Genomic DNA, 16,772 nt, shown 5'->3' on the forward strand with positions numbered 1-16,772 from the left:
ATGGATTGAAGGCAGTCAAAAAGGAATGACGGCAACTAATTACTTTAATACTGAGTGCTCTCTCCCTTAGAGACCAAGGTAATATAAATGGCAGTGTATTTCCAGGTGTTGGGGGCAATGCCTTTGTCTGTTACCTTGCTGTTCCTTATCCGTAACATTTTGTTAAATCTCAGTAAATATCCCTTTGTAAAAGCCAATTGATCTTATTTGGTTAAATGATACTGGAGTGTTAGGCACTGACTGTTAACATAGGGTAGAACATTTAAGAATGGGAGCTTAAGCTAATAGAATTAGAGAAAAACCCAATAATCCCTCATGAGTACCCCCTAGAACCTTGAGGCATGAGAGGTGAAGTCAGCAACCATCTAGGTGACCTACTTCATCTATAAAATAGAAATTGGGATAAATTTCTGAAAGCTTAAAGGAACACAGAGACACATATATGACATACATATATAGCTTACATGTGTATATATATCTTATATGTATATGAATTTCTCATTTATAAATATATGAATATAATTTTAATGTCTTTCGTACTGCAATTACCAGAGAAAAAACACCATCAATATAGATTGGCATCTACACTACAAGTGTTAATATTAAGTGGTTTAGTGGGCTTGTCTAGGGTCACATAGGATATATCAGAGGTGGGACATAAACCTAGGACTTCCTGAGTCCAAAGCCAGCTGCTTTCTGTTTACTATGTGCCTTTACCTCTCAAATACAAAATATATGTTAAATAAAGACAAAGTAATTTTGTGAGGAGATGGTAGTAGAACACAATTGAGGGAATCAGGAAAGGACTCCTAGGAGGTAGCATGAGCTGAGCCTTGAAAGAAGCAAAAAATTCTCAGAGGTGAAGGTGAGGTAGAAGGGAGTACATTCCAGGGCAAAGAAGAAAAAGAAACTTCAATATTATGTCTAAGGATCAGCAAGGAGACCAGTTTGGCTGGATAAGAGAGTATGTGAGGGAGAATAATGTGTAATCAGTTTGGAAATAATGATCTGAGGCTAGCTTATGAAGGGCTTTCAGTGTCAAAGGATTTTGCAGAGATATTTGGGAACCCCTGGAATTTCTTGAATAGGAGAAGGACATGGTCAGACCTTTGCATTAGGAATATCATTTAGCAGCTGTGTAGAGAATGGATTGGAGAAAGAAGAGCCTGGAATTAGGGAAACCAATCCAGAGGCTACTGCAGTAGACTAGTTAAAGGAGATGAGTAAAACTAGAGTAATGGCTGAGTGAAGTGAAGACAAATGGATGCAAGATACACATCATAGTGGACTCATAGTGGAATAGTTGTCATCAATTGATTAGGAAAAGGTGGGGAAAGAAAGAGGAAGGATTTACAAATATGTAGGTTTGAACCTGGGTAGCTGAAAGAATGGTGATATCTAAGAAAAAGAGGAAATTAGGAAAAAGAGACAATTTGGGTGGTGTTAAAAGGATTTTCTTAATCTCTCCCTCTGTCTCTTTAAGAGGCAGAAGAGCAGGATTTCTAAGTGGAGCAGAATTGACAGGGGCCAGTGAGCCAGAGCTAAAGATTCCTTTACCAAGGAGATGAGGGGAGAGATAAGGAAGAAATCAGTTGGCAGTTAAGTCTTTTGCCTTTGGATCTCTTGAGAGCAGGAGGTCTGTCTCTGTCTCTGCTACTGGCAGTTGGCAGTTGAGGTCTTTTACCTTTGGATCTCGAGAGAGGAGGAGGTCTGTCTCTGAGGCAAGGGGATACTGATAGTTTACTACTGACAGTTGGAGGATAAAACTTTATTTAAGGAGGTATTAGTGTAAGATAGGTAGTTAGTGAATCAATTTTAGATAGTGTAGGGTTAGATAGGCCTGGTCTGGCCAGGCAAGAAGAACCTGTCCTCAGAAGACAGTTAGAAGTAGGGTTTTAGAAATTTTAGTTAGTATTAGGAATTTAGGTATAGTCATAGGGTATTAGAATAATAATTTCTCTTTCCTCCTTTCTATTTTCTATCTGTACTTCTCAAATTAAACTGTGTTATTCAACTGCTCTCTTCACTTTTGTCAAACACCTATTGTTTAACCCTTACAGTGGAAAGATAATGGATTTTGTTTGGATATATAGCCATAAGAGAAGAAGATACAGGTGCATGGAGGCTTTTGGTAAATACTCAGTACTAGAGAAGTTTCGGCAGATCCTAGCTACCATCCTGCATTAGTGCCCTCTTAGAACTTGGTAAGAGATTGGTTGGATATACCAGTTAAATGAAGCACAACACACTATATCTTTAGATAATTTGACCCCTATACTACTTATGCACTATCAGTCTTAAATTCTTGGTCACACCCACCAGATACCTTAGACATTCCTACTTCTAAATTGCTAATCTTTCCTGGAGGGGGTCACTAAACCCTTTGGATTAGGTTCATTATATTTCTAATCTAACTGAATAGAAATATTTAATTAATCTCTCATTGATTCACTGTCACACTTCCTTGTCCAAATCTTCTCTTTTTCAAGCCCCCAGTGCTAACTTCCACTACCCTCTCTCTTAGCAGACAATCTCATAACTTAAGAACTGCTCCAAATTTTTAGCCATCCTTAATTCCACTTCCCCAAAATGAGAAGATTAATTTCCTTGTCAAGACCAATCTTCCCACTTTTGGTTTCTACTCCAACTCCTTCCATCTCTGTTGGAGGTTTGTTCAATGGAGCTCTTTGCCATTTTTTTTTGTCTCTGTCTATCTTTGTCTTTCTGCTTCTTCTCTCTATCTCTCACACCCTCTCTCTTCTGACTCTTACTCTACTGCCTCCAAACATGTTCAAGTCTCTGTCCTTTAAAATTTTTTTAATTAATTAAATAGTTACATTAAAATTCCCAGGTATATCCCTCCATCTCTACCTTCATATCTACTACAAGGAGTAAGGTCTTCTCTATCCTTAAGAAATCTTCACTTAGCCCAGTCACCCCCTAAAGATATTATCTCATTGATTTCTTCTCCCTTTCACTGATAAATTTTAAAAAAGAGTTGTCTATTGTTGCTGTCTCCATTTCCTCACTATCCCACACACTACTCAGCTTCTTAGAATCTGGCTTCTGACCATATCACACAACTAAAAATGCCTTTATATAGCTAAATCTGATGGCTTTTTTTCTGTCTTTTAACTTTTTGACACTATTGTCAACTCTTGTCTGCTTTGGCTTCCATGATGCTACTATAGAAATATCTTATTTGATTCTCATATCAACTCTCTGAGGTAGGCCCTATCATCTTTATTTTATGGATGAGGAAACTGGAATTTCAGCACAGTGAATGGACTAATTCATGGTTGAAGCTAGAAAGCATTCAAGGAGGAATTTAAACCCCTTTCTCTTAATTAGGGTCATTGCTACTTCATTTATGCTGCACTGACTATATTCCATTCCTCATTCTCCTATCTGTTTTCTCAGTCTTCTTCAATGGGTCATTGTCCTCCCTTCTGCCCTTTAAATGTAGCTATCCCTCAGTGTTCTGCTTCTGATCCTCTTCTTTTCTATATTTTACAATCACCCTTCATTTATTTCAACCCTGCAATCCAGCCCTACACTTTCAGCTGCTTACTAGTCAAGTATGTTCTGCCAATACATATAACTCGGCATATTTAAAATTGAACCCCAAATCTCTCTTTGCCCTGCACAACAATTAACTTCCTTGTTTCTAAATTTGATGGTAGCATTTCTCTCTTAGTCCAAGATGTAAAACCTTGGATTCATATTTGATACTTCAACACATTGTCCTTGATGAATATATTTGTTGAATATTCTTCCCCTGATGTGATTAGACAAATCTTTTGTTAACTCAGATATTCTGTGAGAGTTTAATTTTCCTTCCAATATCAAACCCAAACTAAGGGACTGACTTGAGTCAGGCTTTTCCTACAATAATCTTGTAAGCCCCTCGTAAACCTTAAAGGACTATATAAATACCAGCTCTTATTAACCAGTCAATCAGCATTGTGACAAATCCTGTACTATGTGCTGAGGATGCAAAGATAAAACTGAATCAATTGTTCCTACCTTCAAGGAGTTTATAGTCTGTCACCATTTCTATTATTCTCTAATCCAAGACTTCTTAAACTTTTTTTGTGTTATAGACTCCTTTAGTAGTCTGGTGAAACCTATGGAACTCTTCTGAGAAAAATGTTATCAAAAGAATAAAATAAAAAGCATAGCATTACTAAGTATACATAGTATTACTAAGGAAACAAATAATATTGAAATACAGTTATTAAAATATTTTTCTAAAAGTTCTTTGAGCAGAGGCAGCTAGGTGGCTCAGTGGATTGAGAACCAGGCCTAGAGATGGAAGATCCTGGGTTCAAATCCTACCTGTGTGACCCTGGGCAAATCACTGGCACTTACTGCTTTTCTGCCTTGCAGCCAATACACAGTATTGATTCTAAGATAGAAGGTAAGGGTTTAAAAAGAAAGTTCATTTACTTCAGGTTAAGAACTTCTGTTTCTAATTTCACATTGCTTCCTTTTATATGTTCTTCTATCAATCAGGCCTGATTGTTTGCTCTTTCCCAAATTTGATCTATATCTCCTAACTACGTACATTCCCTTAGGGTTATACCAATTCCAAAATGCACTCCTGAATCACTTCTAGTTACTAAAGGCTATCTCTTCTTTCCAGACTCAGCTCAGGTGTTGTTTTTTCCCCCATTGAATTTCATGATGCCCGAACCAAATGTATTTGCTCTCCTCAAATTTTCTAGAACTTTGGATTTCTCCTTTACTTTTGTAGCATTCTGTTTTGTGACATATTTATTTATATACAAATCATAATTTCTCAATAGGTTTCAAAGTCCTTGGGGGTAGGAAGGATGGTGTTTTCATCTTTGAATTCCTGGTAATTGGTACAATGCTTTTATACTTATTCAGTAAATGTTTGTGGAATTGTTGAATTAATTTGAAGGAATATTCAGGTTACTCACAAGGAGGGATGGAGTGGAATAATGTCCCTGAATAGATGCCATGTTCTCTTTGGAATACATTTACAAGACTAGGCAATACTTTTGTTGTATGTCATCATCTAGGATAAAGTCTGGTTATATAGGTATGCTTCTAGTATATGGAATTTAAAAATAGTATGGTAAACTCACAAGGTTGATGAGATATAGAACTGGTTAATCAGGGATACAGAAGGTAGACTGACGTACAGAAAAGACATATCAGAGGCATCTAAATATTACTGAGAACATAGACAAAGGCTTTAAGACCCAGAATGGCATAGAGTTGGCAAAAAATGGGATTATATCTGCAGATTGATATCTTAAAGGTCTACTTTTTGAGAAGACAATGCTCACTAGCTATCACACTAATTTGGAGAGGGATGAGAGTCAGCAGAGACTGTTTTGGAATGATTCTCCTTAATATTCTGATAAGTTTAAATGGATTGTGTCCTTAACAAAGGGGAGAAAATAGAGATTTGGCTTAGATTACCTCTTGGTAGTATGGGAGGAATAAATGGCTAGTTATGGGTGCCAAGCTTGCTTGCACCCAGTTCTTGCTACCTAATTTAAATTATTTGTAATTTACTTTGCATTTTTCCTTAAGTGTCTTTTGTGTTGAATTTACATTAGGCTTGGTCTGGTATAAGGAGATAAACTGATAGGGGCTCAGAGTTGATGTTTTGAATACATTTTCCCCAATAGTACTGTGAATTTGTGTGTAACTGAAAAGAGGACCACAGGCTACATTTACTTTGGTACTTCAATGGACTTGTGATTTATCAACATGTATATTTCTTATACTTGCACTATGATGGGTAAATTATAACAGCTTTTTAAATTTAATATTATTCTTTCTTTTTTTATTCTTTACTTATTTTAAATCTTTACCTTCTATTTTAGAATTGACACTAAGTATTGGTTCTAAGGCAGACAATCAGTAAAGGCTACACAATAGGGGTCAAGTGACTTGCCCAGGACCACACAGCTAAAAAGTGTCTGAGGTCAGATCTGAACTTTTAGGCATGTCCAGTCCTGGTTCTTTATCCACTAAGTCACCCAGATGACCCATATAATTCTTTTTCAAGAGTTTTGTCATAAAATATTAATCCAGTGCACTTGAAGCCTTATTTTGATTCTTTTGGTGTCTGATGGATTTTACCTTTGATTCATAATGTGTTATTCAAAGCAAGCCATTTAATCTCTCTGTGCCTCTAGGTGACTCCTTAAGACAATAAATTTCAGAGGAGTTGCCAATCTGCATCAGTAAAAAAAGTTTCCTTACCAGAAGCTTCCCAAACTGAAACCACGGGTATGGACAAATTAAACAAAAAAATACCTTATAATAATAGCTAACATTTATATAGTGCTTTATATGTGTGTGTGCATAGAAACACCTAAGTACACGTGTGTATATATAACACCTCATTTGATCCTCACAATAACTTTGTGAAACGTGCTTTTTTCATTTCCATTTTACAGAACCTTGACAAAAAAACTAAGCTGGTTTTCTATTTCATTCTCCAATGGATGAAGGCAAGCAGAGGTAACAGTGACTTGCCCAGGGCTACACAGCTAGGAAGGGGCTGAGGCCAGACTTGAATGCAAGACCTCCCATTTCGAAGCTGGGCTCTCAATCCACTGAGCCACCCAGCTGCCACTTGATTAAGTAGATTTGTATGGTTTGGCCAAGGAAACTACAAAAAACCTTTAAAGTATTGGAACCCAGAATACATTTTCCTATAGAAATAATAAAAAACTGACAAATGAAATTTCAAATGACTCTCAATCTCATACCCATTACTATTTCTCTGGAGAGAAAGATGTGTTATGGTGGTGATGCCTAGGAGTTGCTTCTATGACTTTCCCATTCCTAACTGACCAACACAAGTAGCTGATTAGTCAAATTAACAAGTATTCATTAAGCACTTTTGCCTATGTACCAGGAGCTGTGCTCAGGGCAGAGGATGTAAATGTAATAAAAAAAAAAGAGGCACCCCCAAAAGCTTCCATTCTAAAAGGCAAAGACATCACATGCATAAAAGGGAGCTACAAAGCAAGAGTAGGATGGGCTGGGAGAAGAGAGGGCGATGGTATCTGCATTGCACGGTGGTAAAGTCTGGGGACTAGGAAACAGAGCTAGGAGAGGAATGAAGGATGACCCACCTCGGTCCTTCCTCAAGGTGGAGATTCTAGCACCAATGGGAGATGGGGGCTGCCACAGCAGAAGGATGTTTAGGATAATTAGAATTATAGAATGTCAAAACTAGAAGAGATCTTAAAGGACCCCTTATTGAACAGAGGAAGAAACTGAGGCACAGAGAAGCAAAGAGATTTGTCTAAGGTCATGTAATATGTTAGTAGCAGGAGGCCTGGGTCCTGGATCTTGTCCTGGTTTCCAGCCCACTGTATTTGTTATCTATGTGTACCCTTAGTTTGTACCTTTAGTCAAATACTGTTTTGCTGGGTTATTTGACAGTTTCATGGGTTTTAGAAACAGATCCCCAATGAGATTGTAAACTCCTTAAAAGCAGGAACCTCTTATATTTTTATGGCTCCCAACACATCCCTCACCAGTCCCCACACCATGCATAGATGATACTGTCTTTCAAAAGGAAAGGAATTGACTAAGCTGTGTTCATATTATGCTATGAAAAATTCAGTCAGTGAATCATTTGTTTGGCCTATGTGACATTCATCACTCTGTCTGACTGATTTTTTTAGTTATTTTGCCATCACCTAGACAGCCTGAATCCCTTATGTTTCATTCAAAACACAATAACTCACATCTATATAGTGTTTTACATTTTCCAACCCCCATATCCAGTCGGGTACCAAGTCTCATCAATGCCTCCTCCACAATTGTGCCTGTAGCCCTCTTTCCACTCTGGCTTAGGACCTTATTACCTCTCAGTAGGAGTATTGCATAGCTTCTTAATTGGCCCTGCCTCCATTCTCTTCTTTCTCTATTCCATCTTACACACAACTGCCAAATAGATGTTCTTAAAGCACAGGTCTAACCATATCCCTTCCCTACTCAAAAAGTTCCAATAGCCTTCAATTGCCTCTAGGATAAAACACAAAATTTTCAGAATGGAATTTAAAGTCTTCCACAAAATTACTCTCATTTATCTATCCAGCCTTGCTTCATATTATTGCCCTTTGTGCACTCACCATGCACTCTTGGAACCAATCTCATCAGCTAGCTGCTCCCTATATACAATATTTCATCTCCTACCTCCATGATTCTGAACAAGTGGACCTCCATATTTGGAATGTACTTCCCCTTCAACTCTACTTTGTAGGCTCTCTGTCTCCTCAAAAGAACAGTGCCACGTGCTATCTTCTACATAAATCTTTGCTGATGTCCTTAGTTATTAGCATTCTCTGCCTCTTGAAATGACTTTGTGAATGTATATATGTATATACACAAATATACATATGGATGCAAATATATATAAAATAAAATATATTATATATGAAATATATTTCCAAAGAGGACTTTAGAAAGGGTCCAAAAGACAAGTTATATAGATATACACATATACATGTATTTATATATATATATAATATTAAGTATATTATATATTTCCAAAGAGATCTTTAGAAAGGAGCCAAAAGACCAATTTTGTGTACATATATATAATATATATATATATATATAAAATACTTATCTATCTAATTATAGTACCTATTTGTGTATATATTGTTTCTCTAGGTCAGGAACTGCTTTGTTTTCGTCTTAATAAATTTTTCTCTGGCTCCATATTGCTTCTAGAATAAAATTTAAGAAACATTTCTCTTTAACTTTTAAAGCCCTTCCCACCTTGACCTTGATCTATATTTTAATCTTCATTATACACTATTTCTCTTCTTATACTCTTTTGTTCAATCACACTGATCTTATATATGCTGCTCCAACTTCTGTTTCCCCTCTATTTGCCCCCATCTCACTTTCCCTCCACCTCAGAGAATCTCTCACTTCCTTAAAGACACAGCTCAAACACCATCTCCATATGAAACCTTTCCACTTCCTTCAACTGCTAGTACTCTCTGTCTTTAATTACCTTGTACTCACTTCATGTTTCTTATATTTTTATTTAAAAGGTTCTTTTAGGTGACAAAATGGAGAGAGTACTGAATTGGAGTCAGAAAGACCTAAATTCAGATTTGGCTTTAGATGCTTACATGTTGTGTGTAACTCTGGGCAATTTGCTTAAAGTATCTCATTGTGAGGATCAAAAGAGACAATATTTGTAGAGTGCTTTTGTAAACATTAACACACTATATAAATGCTAGTTATTATTATTCTGTATATACTTATATATTTATATGCTATCTTCTCCCAATTGAATATAAGCTCCTTAAGAGCAAGAATTGCTTTTTTCTTTTTGTATCCTCCCTTTCTTGTATAGTGCCTGGCATATGGTACATGCATAATTCATGTCTGTTGATTGATAGAATGCAGGAGGTAAGAGTAAGACAACATCTTAATTTTACTTTTTAAATTTAGATTTATTTTTTTCAGATGCATATGCCAATTTTAATATTGCTTTTCTTTTTAAAAATTAATTAATTTAGAATATTTTCCCATGGTCACATGATTCATGTTCTTTCCCTCCCCTTTTTCCTACCCCATCCCTGTGCTGATGAGCAATTCTACTGGGTTTTACACATATCACTGTTCAAAACCTATTTCCATATTATTAATATTTGCAATAGAGTAATCATTTAAAGTCAAAATCCCCAGTCATATATTCATTGAACCATTGGATCAATCATATGTTTTTCTTCTGTGTTTCTGCTCTCACAGTTCTTTCTCTGGATGTAGATAACATTCTTTCTCACAAGTTCCTCTGAATTGTCCTAGATCATTGCATTGCTGCTAGTAGAAAAGCCTACCTCCCACGCCCATATTTTCCACTACTTAAAGGACAAGTTCTACCTGGATAATCTATTAGCACCACAAAACTCAACTCACAAAATATTCACTGAGAACCATGCTCAGACAAGAGGTCCTAGGTTAATATCTGGTCTCAGATACTTCGTAGCTATGTGACCCTGGGCAAGTCACTTGACCCCCATTGCCTAGCCCTTACTACTTTTATGCCTTAGAACCAATACACAGTATTGATTCTAATACAGAAGGAAGAAAGAAAGAAAGTAAGAAAGAAAGAAAGAAAGAAAGAAAGAAAGAAAGAAAGAATTACATTACATTAGATTGTGCCATAATGTATCAGTCTCTGTGTACAATGTTCTCCTGGTTCTGTTCCTTTCACTCTGCATCAATTCCTGGAGGTCTTTCCAATTCACACGGAATTCGTTCTGTTCATTATTTCTTTTAGCACAATAGTATTCCATCACCATCAGATACTACAATTTGTTCAGCCATACCCCAGTCGAAGGGCATCCCCTCATTTTCTAATTTTTTGCCACTTCAAAGAATGCAGCTATAAATTAAATTGTTTTAAAAATTAACAAGGAAAATTATTTCTCTCCCTTTAATCTACCCTCTTCCCAAGTGGGAAAATAAAAATAATAAGGAAAAATCCCATAACAAATATGCATAGTCAAATAAAACAAATACCCACATTGGCCATATATGAAAGATGCTATGTCTCATTCTTCATATTTAGTCCAACACCCTTCTGATAATAAGGTGGGGACCCATGATTCATCATAAATTCCCTGGAATCCTGATCCATCATTGTGTCGTTCAGTTCTTAAATCTTTACAATGTTGTTGGTGTAGGCATTTTTCTCCTGATTCTGCTCACTTTACTCTGTATCAGTGTATACAAACTTTCCCAGGTTTTTCTGAAACCACTCCCTTCATCATGATTAAACAAACATATCTTTTATTTCCACATCAAAGTCATTCCTGAATATAATACATTCATCTCCTGCCACTCATTTGGGCCATCCTTTGTAATATAGGAAGAACAATGGAAAATTACTTCATCTGACAATGTATGTGATATCCTTCCTCTGTAGCCTCCATAGCCTCCCAGCTCTCTGCTTAGAGGAAAAGAGAGAGGTTTCATTATGTGTTCTTCATGACAAGGACTGGTTATTACAGTTACCCAGGCTTACTTTCAGTGTTGTGTACATTTTACATTATTGCTATTGTATAGATTATTCTTCTGGTTCTGCTTACTTCTCTGCATTATTTCATATGAATTTTCCCCTAATACCTTGATATTCCAGTGATTACTTGCTTGAGACTCTAGGTCCCTCAGTCAGTCTGTTGGAGTTGCTGGGCTCTGTCTGTCCTGCTCTGCCTTTCTGCTGCCTGTGGAGATCTCCTTAAAATGGGGCTTGTGGCTCACTGGGGAATGTACAGTTAGAAGCAGTCAGACATTGTTCCTTTCAGCTTTCTCTTCATTGTTTATTAAACTAAGGCTATTAGCCTCCTCTAGGAAGCCTTCCTGGGGTTCAAATGGAGACTTTCCTGCATTGGTAATGACCTCCCCCCTTGGACCTGACAAAGCACTTTGTTTTATAATCCTCTAAGGCATTTACCATGTCTTCTAGTTATAAGGGTTTGTGTCTTATTCCCTTAATAGCCTGAGCTGCATGAGGGCAGTTGGCTGTGTCTTATCTAAATGTTGAATCTTGCCCAGAATTGAGCACAGGGGTCTGAGTACAATTAATTGCTCCTCTTCCTCCTCCTTCTTCCGCCTCATCCTTGTCCTCATCATTCTTGTCCTCTCCCTTCTTTTTCTTCTTCTTTTTCTGTTCTTTCTTCCTCCTCCTTTTTTACTTCTTCTGTTCTCTCTTCCTACTTGTCCTTATCTTCATCATCCTTATCCTCATCGTCATTGTAGTCCTCCTCTTTCTTCTTTTTCTTCCTCCTCCTCATCCTTGTCTTCATCCTTGTTCTCCTCCTCTTCATCGTTGTCATCCTCCTTCCTTTTCTCCTCTCCCTTCCTCTTCCTCTTCCTTGTTCTCTTCCTTCTCCTCTTTCTCCTTCTTCCCCTACCTTCTATCTTATTATCAATTCTAAGACAGATGAGCAGTAAGGGATAGGCAATCAGAATTATGTTACTTGCCCAGGGCCACATAGCTGGGAAGTGTTTGAGGCAGGATTCAAACCTATGACTTCCTGATTCCAGGCTTTACTCTCTATCTAGTGTGCTCCTTAGCTGCCCCTACAGTTCTTCAAATGTATTGTATTATATTTTCTACTATGGTTGAGACTAACAGACCTATTTTTTCTTGATTGATCTTTTTGTATGGCATTTATTGTTGCCATTGGGTTGGGAAGCAAACACTTGTAGAAAACAAACAGCAAAATAATATTACATCAAAGCTTTCCTAAAACTGAGAGGGAGAGTTGCCCTAGCTTGAAGAAAGGAATATAGGATATATGTGTTGATAAAATGGGGGTGAATAGGGTGAGAAGGCAATATTTAATTGTACTTGATATTATATTTTTAAAAAATCTCCATCCTATGCCTAGCTGGAGAAAGAACTCTTTGGAAAGGGGCCAAAAGACAAGTTGTTGGCATTACTTCATTGGTAGATCACTAGGGAAGTCAGTGGCTTAAAATATTACTAGCTATAGTAAAGGAAGCATCACGTTAGAATTTTGTTTTTCTACAGCAGCAATTTAAGTTTATCAGGCAAAATGATCAAATTAATATAGAACTAGCGAATTCTTTTTATAGTCTTTTAAAAATTTATATATGCATAGATATATTTTTATTTATTATTTATTTGTTTTAAACATTCTTTTCCTTTTGAATTTCAAATTCTCTCTCCTCCCCCAACTGGGAAGTTAAACAATATGATGTCTATTGTACATGTGAAATTATGCAAAACATTTCCATATTAGCCATGTTTTTAAAAAGTAAGAAAAAAGTAAAGTGAGAAAATTGTACTTCAATTTGTACTCAGTGCTCATTAGTTCTCTCTCTGGAGGTGGATAATATTTTTCTTCATGAACTCTTTGGAATTATCTTAGTTCATTGTATTGATCAGGGTAGCCAAGTCTCTTTTACAGTTGATCATCATTACAACGTTGCCGTGACTGTGCACAGTGATCTCCTAGTTCTTTCCACTTTATATCAGTTAAACCACTCCCCTCATTATTTCCCACAGCACAAAGTACTCCATTACCAATCATATGCCACAACTTGTTCAGCTATTACCCAATTGGAGAGTATCCCCTCAATTTCCAGTTCTTTGCCACCACGAAAAGGTTTCTATCAATATTTTTGTACATATAGTTCCTTTCTCTTTTTCTTTGGGAGACAGACCTAGTTAGTGGTATTTGCTAGGTCAAAGGGTCACAGTTTTATAGCCCTTTGGGCCTAGTCCCAAATCATTCTCTAGAATGGTTGAACCAGTTCGATACTCCACCAAGAGCTCATTAGTGTATCTATTTTCCCCACATCTCCTATACTTGAGATTTTTGATAGATGTGAGAGACAGTACCTTAGAGTTGTTTTAATTTGCCTTTCTTAAGTCGATAGTGAATTAAAGCATTTTTCATGTGACTATATACAGCTTTGACTTCTTCAGAAAACGGCTTTATATCCTTTGATCATTTATCAAATAGAAAATGGCTCTTGTTTTTATTTGAGAAATAAGACCTTTAGCAGAGAAACTTGCTGTAAAATTTTTTATATGATTTCATTTTTCATTATTTCTTTTAGCAAAATATAATTTTCCTGATTGGAGTAGCTAGTGGATAGAGTCCTAGGCCTGGAGTCAGGATGACTCATGTTCCTGAGTTCAAATCTGACCTTAGACACTAACTTACCCAAGTAACCCTGGGCAAGCTACTTAATCCTATCTGCTTCAGTTTCCTCATCTATAAAATGAGCTGGAGAAGGAAATGGTAAACCACTCCAGTATCTTTGCCAAGAAACCCCAAATGATGTCCCAAAGAGTTAGACAAATTGAAACAACTGAACAACAAAGTCTAGTGGATTATCCCTTTTAATTAGGTCTATTTTTGCTTTTGCTTTGTCTGAGATCATAATTGCTATACCTACCTTTTTTTAGTTCAGTTGAAACATAATAGATTCTACTCTAGCCCTTTATTTTACCTCTAAGTGTATCTTTCTATTTTATGTGTGTCTCTTATAAACAACATATTATTGAATTCTGGTTTCTAATGCATTCTGCTATCTACTTCCATTTTATGGGTGAGCCCATAGCATTCACGTATACAATTATGATTAACAACACAATTGTGTTGCCTCCATCTGATTTTCTTCTATTTTTTTCTTTTTGTTTTAAATCCTGTCCCTCCTTGAAAATCTGTTTTGCTTCTAATCACTACCTCCTTGATCTATCCTCCCTTTTGTCATCCCTTTTTTTCTTATCACAACTTTGTTGTTATTGTTCAGTCATTTCCATCCTGCCCAACTCTTTGTGACCCTATTTAGGGTTTTATTGGCAGAGATCCTAGAGTGGTTTGCCATTTATTTCTCCAGTTTATTTTATAGATGAAGAACTGAGGCAAATAGGGTTAAGGGATTTGCTTAGGGCCACATAGTTAATATCTGAGGATGGAGTTCATTTTAGGTTTTCTTGACTGCAGCCCCAGCCCTCCATGAACTATACCACCTAGCTGCTTTTTATAAAAACTAGTGAATTCTTAATGAAATGAATATTTCGTTGCCCCAAATAGCCTCTAAAAATGGCTTTTTTGGAGGGATAAAAAAGAAGCAAGCATTTATCAAGCACCCAATACATGCAGAGATGCAGACCAGCATAATGGAAGATAAGAAGAGAAGACAAAAGGAATGATGGGAAAAACATTAAATCTGGAATGGTAAGAATTAGATTTGGCTTGTGGTTCTGTTCCTTACTCCCCTGAGTCAGTCATCACCTCTCTAAATCTACAGTTTTTAACTGTGAAGTGAAGAGAATGGACTAGATCCTGTTTAAGGTCCCTTCCAGCTCTGAATCCTATGATCTCTACCAAGAAGGACAGCTTGGCAAGAAATTTGGAGGAGAGGATATGGTCAAGTGCTAATTCACCTTTTAGCTCTTTCATTTCTCTGCTGAAGTTGTATATTTTTGGCTATAAAAACAACCTGTCTATCAAGAGTCATCCTTAGTCACTGAAAAGTCCTTGATCAATTTAGCCCCTCCAAGTCTGACTCCAGGGTACTCTCAGAGATTTTTGCGTGTCATTCTCCTTTAGGAACTCCATGGTACAGCCAAATTGGCTTCCTGTTGTTACACAAAGTTGACAATATCTTGCTGCTACAGCTTTGTACAGGTAGTTCCCAAATTTCAGACTGCACTCCCTCTTTCTCTCTGCCTCAGAATCCCTGGCTTCCGTTAAGGCTTAGCTCAGGTTTTCCCTCTTCCATGAGACCTTCAAAAATCCTATTCATTCTTAGTATTCTCTCTCTCAAATTTCCCTGTGTACTTTTCTGTTTACATGTCATATACCTTGCAGAATATAAGCTCTTTTAGAACAAGGACTATGCACTTTGTATTTGCATTCCTTGAGTCTAGTTTCTTTCCTGGAGAATTGTAGGTGATGAATAAATGCTTATTGGATTGGATTATGCTGGAGAGTCTGAAAAATGGGCCCAGGTTGGCCAGTGGGAGGTGCATCTGGAGGTCCTCACTTGGGATGGAGAAGGGTAACTCCTGGATTCCTTTCCTGCTCTGTTTATTCAGCTCTTCCAGGCCACCAATTCACCTTTATTGGATGATGAGGGCCTAATAAGCACCTTCTTGCAAATTGAACTAAGGTGAGAGTTAGTCTCAGTGTTAAATATCAAACAGTTTATGGTGAGAGATTAGACCTTTCCAGGCATCACATACTCTGTCGTACAAATCAAGCTATGGCCAATTTTGCTAATTTGGTGTTCAGTGTGTGAATTTGACCAAGATAGAGAAGATCTCTAGAAGAAAGAGGACAACAAGTATAAACTTTGCATTCTGGCTTCCAACTTTGACCCTCTCAAAGAAATGATTTCCAAAGCGTCAAGTGCCTTTCTTCTAGACAAAAACAAAGTCCCCTTCTACCTTGACTTCAGTGCTTTGTTTGACACTGGATACTCTCTCTTTCCCCTACCCACTTCTTGACTTTTATGGCCTCATACTCTCCTGGTTCTTCTATTTCTATTACTTCTCCTCTCTCTTTGCTGGCTCCACTTTGTCCTTCTGTTCCTGAAATGTGGGTCCTCCAAAAGTCTTTTCTTCAGTCCTTTCCTCTTTTTAATTTGTATACTCTTCCACCATGATCTCATTTATTCTCTTGGATTCATCCATCACCTCAGTATGGATGGTGTGGAAATTTATACTTTCACCTATGACTTATCTCATGAACTTTCCTCCTATAACACTCACTGCCTATTAAATAAATAAATGAGTGAGTAAATAAATAAACAAATAGCTCTTTGTGGATGTCCAGAGGTCACATAAGTGGAATACAAGAAACAAAACCCAATTTCTCCCATCTTACCAGAGATGTTTGTCTCTTCTCATCAGTCCTAAGAAACATCATGGCATGGTGGATAAAGAGTTTGTCTTTTGGCAACTAGGTGGCTAAATGGACTGAGTCAGACCTAGAGATAGGAGGTCCTGAGTTCAAATGTGGCCTCAGATACTTCCTAGCTATGTGACCCATCACAAGTCACTTTTCCTCCATTGCCTAGCTCTTACACTCTTCTGTCTTAGAACCAATACACTATATTGATTCTAAGATGGAAGGTAAGGGTTTAAAAAAAAAAAGGATGGCTTTAGGGTCAGGAAGATCTGGATTCAAGTCGTGCCTTTGATACATGCTGGCTTACAATCTTGGGTAAGTTACTTAAACTTTCATTCCTTAGGCAAC

Source organism: Gracilinanus agilis, chromosome 2 (assembly GCF_016433145.1).
Source record: "Gracilinanus agilis isolate LMUSP501 chromosome 2, AgileGrace, whole genome shotgun sequence".
Classification (NCBI taxonomy): domain Eukaryota; kingdom Metazoa; phylum Chordata; class Mammalia; order Didelphimorphia; family Didelphidae; genus Gracilinanus; species Gracilinanus agilis.